A 13,893-nucleotide genomic window follows, 5' to 3' on the forward strand; every position below is an offset into this window, starting at 1 on the left:
TTTTGTCAACTCCACATCTAAAAAAAAATACTCTATTGCATTACAGGGCAATGTTTGAGCTTTTTAACTAATTTAAAGGGTTTATAGACTGCCAAGGGGCAATCTTCAAAAGTAAGGATCAGTGAAACGCAAATCAGTTTAAAGTTCAGCAAGTGCTTTGAATCTCGCCACACAAGAGCACATCAAATACCTCTCTCACATTAATTATTCATCACTGAGAATTAACCTTCTTTGGCACCTGCAGCACAGACCAGAGGATGACAGCAGATATTTTTGTAATATTTGTAAAGCATGTTCTTTATTGATATTGCTAGAACTCATCACCTTTGCATGCATTTAAGAAACGTTATAGCAAATGAATGTTCCTCTGTGTATTTCACCCTTAAGCTGCTGTTTTATTTGTTACAGGTGTTTATTTATTTATTCCGGATGTAAAACTATTGATTTATAACAAAAAAAACGAAAAATAAAATTAAAAAAAACAACAACTATTTCTGTAGTATACAGACAGGAAATCCTTTTTATGACATTTACACACACACTAGCATACATAATGGAATATATTTGCCATGATGATGATTTACCTTGTGTTCTATTTTCATTACTACTGGAAATCAAAACACACACATACTGTACATCAACCCCTTTGCCAATTTAAAAATGAAAAAAAAACAAACAAAAAAAACAAAACAAAAAACAAAAACAAAGCAAAAAAAATGTACTATACACCTCTTAAAGTAAGATTCCAGTTAAAACGAAAAAAAAAATATCCCAGTTGATCATTGCTGGTGATTTTATGGGGAGGTTTTGTTCATTTAGATACCGCCCCCCCCCCCCCCCCCCGTGGTAGAGAGGGGAATAGAACTGTAAATATTTATAGAACTCTGTTCTAGGTAGGGCATATTTTTCTTGCAGAAAGGTGAAAGCACTAAAAGGAGGTCCCTGGGTCAGGGCATCTAGAGTGGTTAAGCCACTCTGTGTCCAGTGGCAGAAATCTTGGATAGAGTGGAATGCTGAAGGGAATCTAGGGGCGCCTAGAAATGAGCTAAGTGAGGATTGTGGGGTGCCAGTGAGTACATCGATTTATATAGAGATCACAACTGTAACGATTGACCCACTACTCCATTCAATGATGTGAGATCTTTGGGCCTAATTTGGTCTAACCAAAGGAGACCTGGGAGGTAATATGGGTCCACCGAGGCTCATCCAAATTGGAGCCATGACATGTCCCAAGGTGGCAGATGCATAGTAAATCCATAAGTGTGGCAGTCCCAGTCCACCCGGGGCTGTTGGATGGTAAAGTAGTCTTTTATTCAGACGGGGCTTCTTGGCTTGCCAAATAAAAGCGTTCACCTCCTTCGGAATTAGATCTATGATCTGACGGGAAACATATAGAGGCAAGGATCTAAAGTAAAATAGCAGCTTTGGGAGTATTGACATCTTAAGGGTCTGTATCCTACCGAAAAATGAGATGTGGTAGACAGACCACATGTGTAATAATTGCTTGATGAGAGAAAATACCTGGTAATACCTGGGGGTACTGAACAAAGTAAAGTTTATGGAGAGAAGTGGCCAATTTTACTCCCAAGTAAGATAACGCTTCCCCGTATAAAGCAACGCCAAACGTGGACTGAATACCAGAAAGTGTATTTTGTGGGATATTGATTGGGAGTACAGCACATTTCGACAAGTTAACCCCTAGACCCGACAAGTTGTGGAAGGTACTTAAAGTGGGGATCAAGTTTGACAAAGAAACAACAGGTTCTGCTAAAAATAAGAGGACATCATCCACATACATACATAATTTGAACTTCTGATCCCCTTTCTTATAACCCCTAATGTTGGGATTCAGGCACATCAAGTGGACCAGAGATCCAATTGCCATGGTGAATAGCAAAGGGGATAGGGGACATCCTTGCTTGGTTCCACGGCCCAGTGTTAAATACTCAGAGGTACTGTACATCCCAGGAGTTTAATGCGAGTGCATGGGTGATGGTGTAGAGCCCTGAATCCATGCACAAATGCCCCCTGAAACCCAGATTTGGTAAGGATAGAGTCTAAGTTGGGCCATGTCATGGCTCAGCAAAGGGACTTTTCAGGAGAACATATCAGTGTCTTGTATTATATTAGTGGCCAGACAGATATTAACGGTGATTTGTCTAGCGGCGATAAAGCATGTTTGGTCTGGGGAGATGAACATGGAAATAATAACGGAGAGTCTATCCGCTAGAAGTGACCAAAAATTTTAAGGTTGTTGTTTATGACCGAAATAGAGTGGTAATTTTGAGGGAAGGTGTGATGTTTTGTTATCAAAGACATGTTCGCAATCAACATGTCATCTGGGAGGGTGTGACATTTAAGTATATGATTATAAAGATTTTTAAGATGGGTGACTAATTGATTAGAAATTTTTTTGTAGTAGGTGGAAGAAAATTTGTCTGGACCTGGTGCTTTTGAGGGTTTCAGGGATGTAATTATAGCCCGGAGTTCCTCCTCTCTGCAGTGGGCGTACAGGGTTTTAATTTGCTCCTCAGGCAAGGATGGGGGGACATATTCTCCAGCCCAGATTTGGACCTGGGCTGGACAGGGAAGAGGGAGCTGCTAATAGGTCTTGGTAAAAATTGGAGCAGATTTTGAGTACCTCCGAGGGGTGGGTGACAGTATTACCCCTATCATTCCTAAAGCCCCTTTCACACATGCGGACATTATGTCCGTATTTCATCCATCCGTTTGCGGATGAACTACGGACATACATGCATCCCTATGGGATAGCGGGTGTCTGCGGATGAACATCCGCAGACACCCGCTATTGTCCGCCTCCGCTACTGTCCGATTCTGCAGACGGAGGAAAATCCTATTTTTCTATCCGTCTGCAGAGCGGATCGGATGAACACGGACAGACGGTCCGTGTTCCTCTGATCCCCCATAGAGGAGAGCGGAGAGCTGACAGGGCGGTCCCTGCACAGTGTGCGGAGACCGCCCTGTCCGCCGCCAGCTCAGCGGGGACAACTGAGCGATCCCCGCTGAGCGAGCGGATCATCACGGGGCAGATCATTACTGATCCGCTCCGTGTGAAAGGGGCCTTAGTTTATAAAAGTGTGGAGATTGGATGGTGGAATTCAGTTTTCTGGCGAACATTGCTGAAGCCGAGTTTGCTGTGCAATAAAAACCTGGCTTTTGACCATCTCAAGGTCTTTTCCGTTTGCTCGGAGCAGATCATGTCTAATTATGTTCTCTTATTGTTAATCTGTCTGAGAGTGTCAGATGAATGGGATTGATTGTGTATATGGTACAGTTTAGTCAGCTCCCGGGAGAGTCTAGTGATATCTGCTAATTTGTCTTTTTTCTTTGCCGTGGCTACTTCTATCCGAGTTCCCCTAATTATCGCCTTATGGGAAGCCCACGAAATAATGGGATGAGTATGTTGCGTGTTGTTGATGCAAAAGTATTCATCTAAGCTGTCTGAGCCTTTAGATCAACTCAGTATTTGAGAGGAGAGAGTCATTAAGTCACCAAGTGGCGTTTGTTGGTGAAAATGCCTATATATGAAATAGCTAGCAGTACCATGTGACGATCAGACCATGAGCAAGGATGTATGTTTGCTGAGTTTGAGTTGGTTAACAGGACAGGAGTACTGTAAATATAGTCTAGCCCAGTGTTTCTCAACTCCAGTCCTGAAGGCGCACCAACAGGTCATGCTTTCAGGATTTCCACTATTTTGCACAGGTGATTTGATCAATTTCACTGCCTTAGTAATTACCACAGCTGTTTCTTCTGAGGGCAATCCTTAAACCATGACCTGTTGGTGCGCCTTGAGGACTGGAGTTGAGAAACACTGGTCTAGCCTAGAGTAACTGCAATGGGGGTGTGAATAGAATGTATAGTCCCGAGCACCCACATTGTGAGCCCACCAGGAATCTATAGGTTGATGGGAGCTGAGAAAATGTGTGAGGGTCTTTGTGAAAGCGTTGGCATTACTTACAACTCGGCTTCTGTGCAGCCTCAAATGTGCCACCAGATTAAAGAGTCCTCCAATCACTGGGTGAGGGGAAAGATAGCTGTCTAGTACTTGAAAGAATGAAGTAAAGAAAGAAGCTTTTGAGTCATTGTTTATAGGGCGGCACAGTGGTGTAGTGGTTAGCACTCTCACCTAGCAATAAGAAGGGTTGCTAGTTTGAATCCCAACCACGACACTACCTACCTGGAGTTGGCAAGTTTTCCCTATGCCTGCATGGGTTTCCTCCAGGTACTCTGGTTTCCTCCCACACTCCAAAGACATGCAGGTAAGCTAATTGACTTCTGTCCAAAATTAGCCCTAGTATATGAATGGGGACCTTGGATTGTGGGCTCCTTGAGGGTAGGGACCGATGTGAGTGTGCAATGGTTCACTCACTCAGGATGGACTGGTGTCTTTATTCAACCTTACTAACTATGTAAATATTACGAGTGTAGACATTTGCTATGGTAATTGCTTTTCCACAAATCAAGCCCTGAATTATCAGAAACCTACTTGCGGGGTCCTTGTGCACATTCAGTAGAACAGATTTTTTTATAAATATAGCCACACCAAGTAAATCTTCAAGGTTAGTTAGCAGCAGGTTAACCATCTCTGCAAGGGATTTGTGGTCTCTGTGGAGATCAGAATAGGCCAGCTGGAGTTCGTCATGCGTTGTCTTTAACATGTCTGTTCCCCCGTGCTGCCAGTTCCTGGGTCAGAGTATTAGTAGACTTGTGGAGCTCAACTTGAAATTTGTCAGCCAGTTTTTCGTAATCCAGCTCTGCCTTTGTGAGATGTACTGGGTACTCATAGTCTCCCGAAGAGTGAGCTGGCGAGGCTGCTGGGCTGTGGGCTGCTGCCTGAATGTGTGGTTGCTGGGCGCCATTTTGTGACATCCCAATCTGCTCCCAGATCCGATGAGAAAGTTGGTCAGGGATCTCTGAGCGGGCTCTCTGCGGTGTGACTTGTGTGTCGCCATGCACCAATATATCCCCCAGGGGTGTGGGCAGTTTTGAAGAAAATCCAGTGCAAAATGGCCCAGGGGAGTGTTGTTAGTCTCTGCAGCCTGCAGAGCTCACACTATAGGTGTCCTTCGCTCATCGTGCCGCGCATGCGTCCCAAAAATTACGTTTTTAAGGTTTTGTATTTCAGAATTTTTTAATTTAGCACTTTTGTTTTATTTATGGTGGCCAGCATAATTCTTTCAGAAATCAGAATTATTATAGATACACTATGGAGAGAGTAAGGCAATAGTAACAGCAGCAGCAACAAAACCACTACCACCTAGCAGGGACAGTATGCTCTTATGTTTGTAACTATATGCTCCGTCACAGACAAACAGACTAGGCTATGTGTTTAGAAGGCAAGCCAAGCCTGGTTAATTTTATTACATTTCATACGGTCACCTTTGTCTGCAGACAGGCAGATGCTTCGGTCAGTAATCACACCTCCAACTGCACTGAACACCTTTTTGGTAGAACTTTTACAGCACCTCACCTCTAGTTCATTTTCTGTAAACTTTGGCCACTAGCCTATCTTAGACACCCAGTTATCCATGGAGTCTTTATTATCTAGTATTTAAATCCTGTGGGGCCATATACCAGCCATAAACCAGGTGGTCACAAGCATAGAATAGGACACTCACACATAAACATAAACATAGTGTCTGGAGTCCAGTTGGGGAGACATGTTTCTCACCACATAGAATTTACATTCCTTGCTTATCCTTAGTAGCTGGTTTACTCCAAGGCCTATGGCATCAGAGGATACCCCTCAAAATGTTTGTTCGGCTTGAACATTACTAAATTAAACTAATTATGTGGCTATCCAAGAAAATGGGTACAAGATCGCCACCAAATGGTACAGGACCCCTGCTAGACTACACAAATTCTCCCCTACGATTCCCAACACATGCTGGAGATGCCAGACAACGATAGGTTCAATGATTCATATATGGTGGGAATGCCCCTTGATACAACCCTTCTGGCAGGAAGTCCACTCCATTATCGCACAAGTCACCACCTACACCTTAAACTATAACCCAGCGCAATATCTCCTCCACCTTACGACTCTACCCAAACGGACCTACCTTAAATCCTTAGCCATGCATATGGTTAACGCGGCCAGGCTGTGTATTCCAACACACTGGCGATCTACCGACATTCCCTCCATTAGGGAATGGCTGACCAGAGTCGCTAAGATAGAGGAGATGGAAGAGCTGATATACACCACTCAAGACCGACTACAGAAATTCTCGACCATCTGGGCATGTTGGAAACATTTTCAAACCACAGACAAATACAAGACATTCTTTCCCCTACATATATAAACCAAAGAGGCGCATGGTCGGCGGGGGCCGGGGGGGACACCTACCCGCCCCCTTTTCCTCTCCCCTCCCCTATATCCTTACTTTCTTTTTCCCTTTACCCCCCTCCCCTCAATCCTTTACCCCCTCACATTCTCCCAGTCAGATGTTGAACATTCTATTCTATAGGACTGCAACAAAGCAGTCGTTTGCTCTCCCACTGGGTCACGAGTGTCGGGAACTACGTTACCCCACACATCCTAGCGGGACCGGAGGATACCGGTCCTGAAGGCTAGGTACTCAGGCCCAGCACTACCTGGCACGACTTGAGTAAGCCTCTTTAAATGATGGGTCCCCATTAGTTATGTGTTTGCTAACAAGTTGTGCCTCTGTATAGCACTGTTCTATTAGTCACGACCAATGTAACAGTGTAATAGCGCTATCTGTATTGCGAGTAGATAGGGTCGTGACAGCACTTTGTGTTTATGATGTTTCTCTGACTTGCACAGTTGTATGTCTTGCATTTTATTCAATAAAATCTTTTATGGAAAAAAAAAAAAATTAAACTAATTATATTCAGGAATAAATTAAATTTTATATGAGTAACAACATTTGTACTGATATTGGACTTTGGACACTGAAGATGAGTGCCACGGCTCTACATTTCCTGGTAGTTTGGCTAGGGCTTTGCATATCCATACTCTATAGTTCTTGCATAGATCCAATAGAGACCACTGAATAGTCATGTCATGGTGAAGCAGGCAGTGGGTGGTTAGCCTTTGTCGCAGACAGAGCTTTTCTTTTCATTGGTCCGCCAGAGTGGCAGGTATTATGATTGATGATGGATCTACATCGGGGGACATTTTTTTTTTTACCCCATACACATTCATGTGGTGGTGGGCAGGATCTTCCATAATCTGATAAGCCTCCTGCTCATAGACCCCCACAACTACCACCCAGGGTTGTGGGGAAGAGGCCCTTGTCCCCATCAACATGAGGACAAGGTGTTTTGGGGCAGGGGTTTCAATTGCCGGCAATGTTGACAGCTGATGACTCATCCGTTGTTAAGGATGCTGCGGACTGTTTCTTTACAACTGGCAGCTTTTCACTGTACGAACTCGAACAGGTGATGTTTGGGCCAAACCTATGCTCCATCCAAACTGCTTGCCCAACACTAATAAATATCATGTTTTTAATTTTTTTCATTAGTACAGTATATTGACTAATGCACACTTCAGCACTTTACCAGATATATTCTATACACTTGTTGCTTTTGCTATTTCAACAACATTCTCATTTAAAACTTAAATTGAATCCTCAGAGCTTAGAAGTTCAGAGAGGAACCCTGAGACCCACCAAACTATCCACTTCAGATTTAGGACGTATCCTACATACCATATGCTTTCCCTTTATTTTCTTTTTTTATTATTATAGTGTATATGAATGACATTTATTTATTTCTGCATGCTACACTACCTTTCTTTTTAACACAGTTTGTGTAGGACAGAAACCAGAGAGGCCAAGGTTTACTAATTCAACAGACACATATTGTATGCTTTCAATCCAGCTGGCTCTGGCAATCAGTACAAACAAGGCATGCTTGATTTCACAGGGGATGAAACTGTGAGAATGGAAGTGGATAAGATTATGGCTATGTTATTTTACCACATCTGTAAAGCACAATACTGAAATTAAGCTTTAATAGTGAAGCCATCCATGTTTGGAAACAAACACATGATCCTTAGCTATGCTCTCTTTTGAAGGCATGGGGTACAACAAAATGTGGCAGTGTCTGTCTTTATGTGAGAAGAGATTTCAAAAGTAAATGTGAAAGAGGACCTTGTTGATAGAGAGTATGATAGATGAGAGAGTTTTGGGTGGAGGAACTTGACTGGCCTGCACAGAGTCCTAACCTCAACCCAATAGAACACCTTTGGGATGAATTTGAGCAGAGACTGAGAGCCAGGCCTATTCGTCCAACATCAGTGCCTGACCTCACAAATGTGCTTCTTGAAGAATGGTCAAACATTCCCATAGATACACTCCTAAACCTTGTGGGAAGCCTTCCCAGAAGAGTTGAAGCTGTTATAGCTGCAAAGGGTGGGCCAACTCAATATTGAACCCTACGGACTAAGACTAGGATCTCTTACATAAAGTTTATGAGGATGGCCAAATGCAGACTACAGATATTTTGACATAGTATCATATTCTTCACCTCCATTAGAAGGAGATATCTGATGACCTTTATTATGCTTTTAATACTTATCCTTGTTTCTTATAGCTCTTATGACCCACCTTTCATTAAACACGGGTCTGGTCTTTATTTTTTTAGTTCAAATTCTGTTCAGCTGAACCATGAATTGGCAACTGATTTGTCCTTTTACAATCCTACTGAAGAAGTCCTTGCTTTTGGATGTAATGCGCACATAGGAGCCTTGGGTGTCATCTTACTATTGAGCCAAGGGTCGGCATATGTGTTTGATACATGCATTTGAGCTAACACGGGAGGCGGTGCTGTATTTTGTAAGTGCAATACTCTTCTTTTATTTATTAAACCTTTTAACCACAAATAGAGCTTTCTTTTGGTGGTATTTGATCACTTCTGAGTTTTTGTTTTGCGTTTGCACTATAAACAAAAAAAGACCAACGTTTTGAAAAAAAAAAACAATATTTTTTACTTTCTGATATAAATCACATCCAATAAAAAAAGTAATAAAATCATTCACCTGGGGAAAGAGGTGTCAATAAAAAAACACACTACACGTGTTTTTAAAGTAATTTATTAGGCAGCTCCGGTGATCTCTTACAACTTCTCTGCTCTCTCCGGCCTCTTCTCCACGCTCTCCAGTGTCTTCTGCCAGGCTCCTCCGCTATCTTCTGCTCTTTTGCCCGCTTTTTTGCTAGTGGTTGCCAGGTCTTCTCCATTCTCTTCTTCCCTCTTCTCTTCTTCCGATGTTGACTCGACGCTCTCTCCCGCCATGATACCATGTGCGAGGTGCGCAATGACTTATATAGGCATGACGTGGGGTCACTGGGTGATGTCATCCAGTGACCCCACCCCTTATGATGTTGCAGTCTCGGGGCATGATGGGACTGTGATGTCATACAGGGCGAGGTCACCGGATGACATCACCCGGTGACCCCACCCATGCCTATATAAGTCATTGTGCACTGCGCACAGGGCATTACAATGGGAGAGAGAGTCGAGTCAACATCAGAAGAGAAGAGGGAAGAAGACAACAGAGAAGACCAAGCAACTGCTAGCAAAAGAGCAGGCAAAAGAGGAGAAGATAGAGGAGGATCATGGCAGAAGACACCAGAGAGCACGGAGAAGAGGCCAGAGAAAGCGGAGAAGTTGGAAGAGACCACCAGAGCTGCCTAATAAATTACTTAAAAAACCTGTGTAGTGTTTTTTTTTATTGACACTTTTTTACCCAGGTGAATGGGTAGGGGTACGATGTGGGGCTGAGATCCTCCTTATTAAAGGGGGCTCCCACATTCCGATAAGCCCCCTGCCCGCAGACCAAGGGCCAGGGTTGTCAGGAAGAGGCCCCCCTGCCCCAAAGCACCAATCACCCATGTTGTGGGCATGTGGCTTGGTATGGACCAGGTCCTTTCCTGACCTGCCGGGCTGCGTGCTCGGTTAACGGTCTGGTATGGATTTTGGGGACACCCCCAGGCAAATTTTTTTGGTGTGGGGTTCCCCTTAAGATCCATACCCTTAAGGGTTTGGTATTGTCCTAGGGGGGAACCTCACGCACATTTTTTTTTTACATTTTCGCTGGGTTCCCCCCTCAAGATTCTGAGAACACAAGTCGCACCGCAAGTCGGATCCTCTTGATCCAACTTCTGGTGCGACCTCTATTCAAATCAATGGGCTCCCACAGGGAACCATTGATTTTGAATAGAGACAGAGAAACGCGTCAAAAGGCCAGTGCGGAGTAACGTGCATTGAATTCAATGCAAAACCCGTCGTCTGTACTGGCTTTACAGCCCATTTTTTAAAACGTCTGTGGACATTAGATCTTGGGTGCTTCCCTTTTCCCATATACATCAGGTGTTCCAGAGTGCCTGAGGACTTTGTGTACACTTCCTATGGGAAAAGAGGAGTTAGGATCTGCCAAGAGTCTGTCAGCGCTATTATTCCTGAGGCGGGCACCGCTTGAGCGGCCAGTTTGTATAGTGGTAGAACACGGAGCACTATTATTTGGACCACAGTATCACATAGGTGATTTTATATATTGATTGGACTTTAATTTACTCTATTTGTGAACTATCATATGTGTTACACATTTTAATTGTATTAAATGTGTATAGCACTTTTTTAATATTTTGGTGCTGATATTCAGCACAAAAGACTTATTTTTGTTGCGCTGCAAGGGACAATGCCCTTAAAGTTCTTAGTCTTGTACACAAGGCAACTTCACAAAACATTCCATGTCTTCTTCTGGCAACAGATGCTGAGAAAGTATTTGACAGAATAAATTGTGACTATATGTTTGCTGTACTTAAACATATTGGCCTTGACGAAAAATGCTAACCTGGATAAAAGCCATCTTTTCTTCTCCGACTGCTCAAGTCAAAGTCAACAGAGTTTTATCTGAACCCTTTGCAATTTCCAATGGCACCAGACAGGGCTGCTCCCTTTCACTGCTCTTTTTTCCCTTTCACTTGAACCGTTGCTTGATTACATCCGACATAATCCTGACATTCCTGGATTACAGTTGCGGGTCCCCTCAGTTTAAAGTTTCCGGTTATGCAGAAAACATGTTATTTTCTATTACCAATCCACTTATTACACTCCCAAATCTCCTCTATGAATTTGATCAATATGGAGTTATCTCCAACTTCAATATTAACTTTTACAAATCAGAGGCGATGGGGATATCGATACCCACCTCTCAAGTCTCTCAAATGCAAGACAATTACAAACTCAAGTGGACTAGCCATGCCTTGAAATATCTTGGCACCTATGTTCCTCCACATTTGAACTAGGTCTGCTCTCTTAACTTTTCCTAAATTATTATATCTCTTTCAAGCTCTACCAATACGTATACCTTCTATCTTTTAAAAAAAAAAATTCTCTCTTTGCTCAGTTAATTTGGGCTGATAAGAGACCCAGAATTTCCTGACAATTATTGTCATTACCCAAACAAAATAGTGGCCTAGCCTTACCGGATCTTGTGCAATATTATTGCACTGCACACCTTGTCTGGCTTATTGACTGGTGCTGAAATACAGATCTTAAATTGTGGGATGACATTGAACAGGCACAATTCAACATTCTCCTTCATAGTGCACCTTGGTGCCTTTCTGACCTTTCATCTTCACTTTGTTCATATCCCATAATTGACCCTACTCAAAAAATTTGTGCCAAAACCCTTTCCGAATCTTCTCTAATCCCTAACACCTCCCCACTCTACCCCATCTTTGGAAATCTATGTTTTCCTCCAGGATTGTTGGATGGCCCATTTCAACACCTGCTTCAATCCCATTATTATCAAACATCTCACTTCCTAGAATCCTTTCAATGATCTTTCATTATCTCCCTAACGCAAGCTTCTGGTCCATTCCATCTAGACTTCTGGAGAGCGCTTCAAAGAAGACAATTCTTTCAATCATTCCCTCCCCTGCATATCTTTCAGACACAATTATCTCCTCTGGAAAAATTATGCTCCAACAAAGGACAGATAAATCATTCCCTTCCCTGACATAATCCCTATTGAATACCCCATCTGATGATTATAAACATAAATATGTTTATTAATTGGAAATCGACTTAGACAAAACTTTTGATGAGGAACAAAGCAGACAAACTATCCGATTCTCACTCAAGTCTTCCATATCTACCCGAATACAGGAATCCAACTTAAGCTTTAGCAATATGGTACCAGACCCTATCAATTCTCCATGCTTTCTTTCCTTCTAACTCAGACCATTGTTGGAGATGCCAGAAAGGAAGGGAAAACCTTTTATATTTATTCTGGTCTTGTCCTAAGCTGACACATTTCTGGAGAGAAGTACAGAGGATTTCTCAAAAATGTACTGATTATGAACTTCCCAATGACCCCTCATTTTTCCTCCTACATGACTCAAAAATACCTATTAAAACTTATGAGAAATCAGTTTTGTGGCATCTAATCAATGCCGCTAAATCTTGTATTTCTTCAAAGTGAAGAGATACACACCCTCCTACTCTGTTTCTATGGTTGTCAAGGATTGAAGAAATTAGCGCAATGGAAGACCTATTATTCTCCTCCCATAACCGACCTGAAGATTACAGTAAAACATGGTTTCATTGGAATTTCCTTTATGTACTCAGATGAGGGAAAGGCTTAACTTGAAACCAGTTACTGAATTGTTACAATTATTATTCTGGATGCTCATTACATAACTTACCCCTTATCCCCTACCCTGTTCCCCCACCCCACCCCACCCCACCCTTTTTTTAATTTTAATTAATTTATTTTATTGCTACTTCCCCTTACTTTTATTAGGACCACATCTGATCTATGCATTCATTTCAGTCTGGATAAAACAGGTTTGGCCCCCATAGGATATTGGGTTTTTAATGGAAAGCATCACACCAATATTTATAGAACTTATCAAATTTATTGAAAAGGTTAAAAAACATATAGCTCAAAAGTGAATAAAACAGACATATAAAATACAAGAAAACATGGCTGTTTTATATGAACATCAGGTATATAAAGGGTTACACGCAGTAAGTTTCTCCATTCAACCCGATGCGTTTCAGGTAGGTGAACTTTCTTTAGGGGTATTTAATGAAGGCGATATTTGCCTATTTCTATAAAAAGAGATAACATTCGAAAAAATATTTAACATACCCCCCCACTTCTATCATATAAGCATGTTGATACCTAATGCCTGTAATATGTCATTCACAGAGACCAAGGTGATGGATGCAATTCCCCCTCCACTGCCCGAACCCCCTTCCCTTTCTCCCCTTCTTTTCCATCTTTCCCTACAATACTCATACCCTCCAGACAACCCTAAACCCGCTTTTCATATCACTATTTTGCAACATCTGCCCGTACCAAATGGAACTTTAAATATATAATATACGAGGTACAACTGTGTTTTCAGTCTAACTTCTGTTCGCCTAGAGGCGATTCAGTTCGCATTGTGCGCTATATAAGTATTTCATTCATTCATTCATTCAATCATTTAATTAACCAGTCTCCTTTATCCTAACCCCAAATTTGTAACCTTACAGAACTGAGACTCTAGCTATACATACAATATCCCATACACTGAATTCAATTACGGTTGATCCTTTACTAAAAACGTTTACGTCTGGCTTCATCTGAAAGAGCAGACTGAAGATTGTTTAAAATTCTACTATATTGAGGAATGTACTTTGTGTCATTAACTGTTTGGCAACCAGCCACCGTCATTATACTGCAGCAGATTGGCACGATCCTGCAAACTGTCATAGCTGTATGTCAGTCCCTTTAGGCATGTCAGGACCTGGGCTCAAACCTGAGACCTCTTCGTATCTGATGTTGGCTCATCCCACTGAGCTATCTGTGATGCTGGACAGCCCCCTGCCTGATTTATTGGACAATCC

This window comes from Lithobates pipiens, unplaced genomic scaffold, assembly GCF_037356315.1.
Source record: "Lithobates pipiens isolate NorthernLeopardFrog02 unplaced genomic scaffold, aLitPip1_a1.2 Scaffold_16, whole genome shotgun sequence".
Taxonomy (NCBI): domain Eukaryota; kingdom Metazoa; phylum Chordata; class Amphibia; order Anura; family Ranidae; genus Lithobates; species Lithobates pipiens.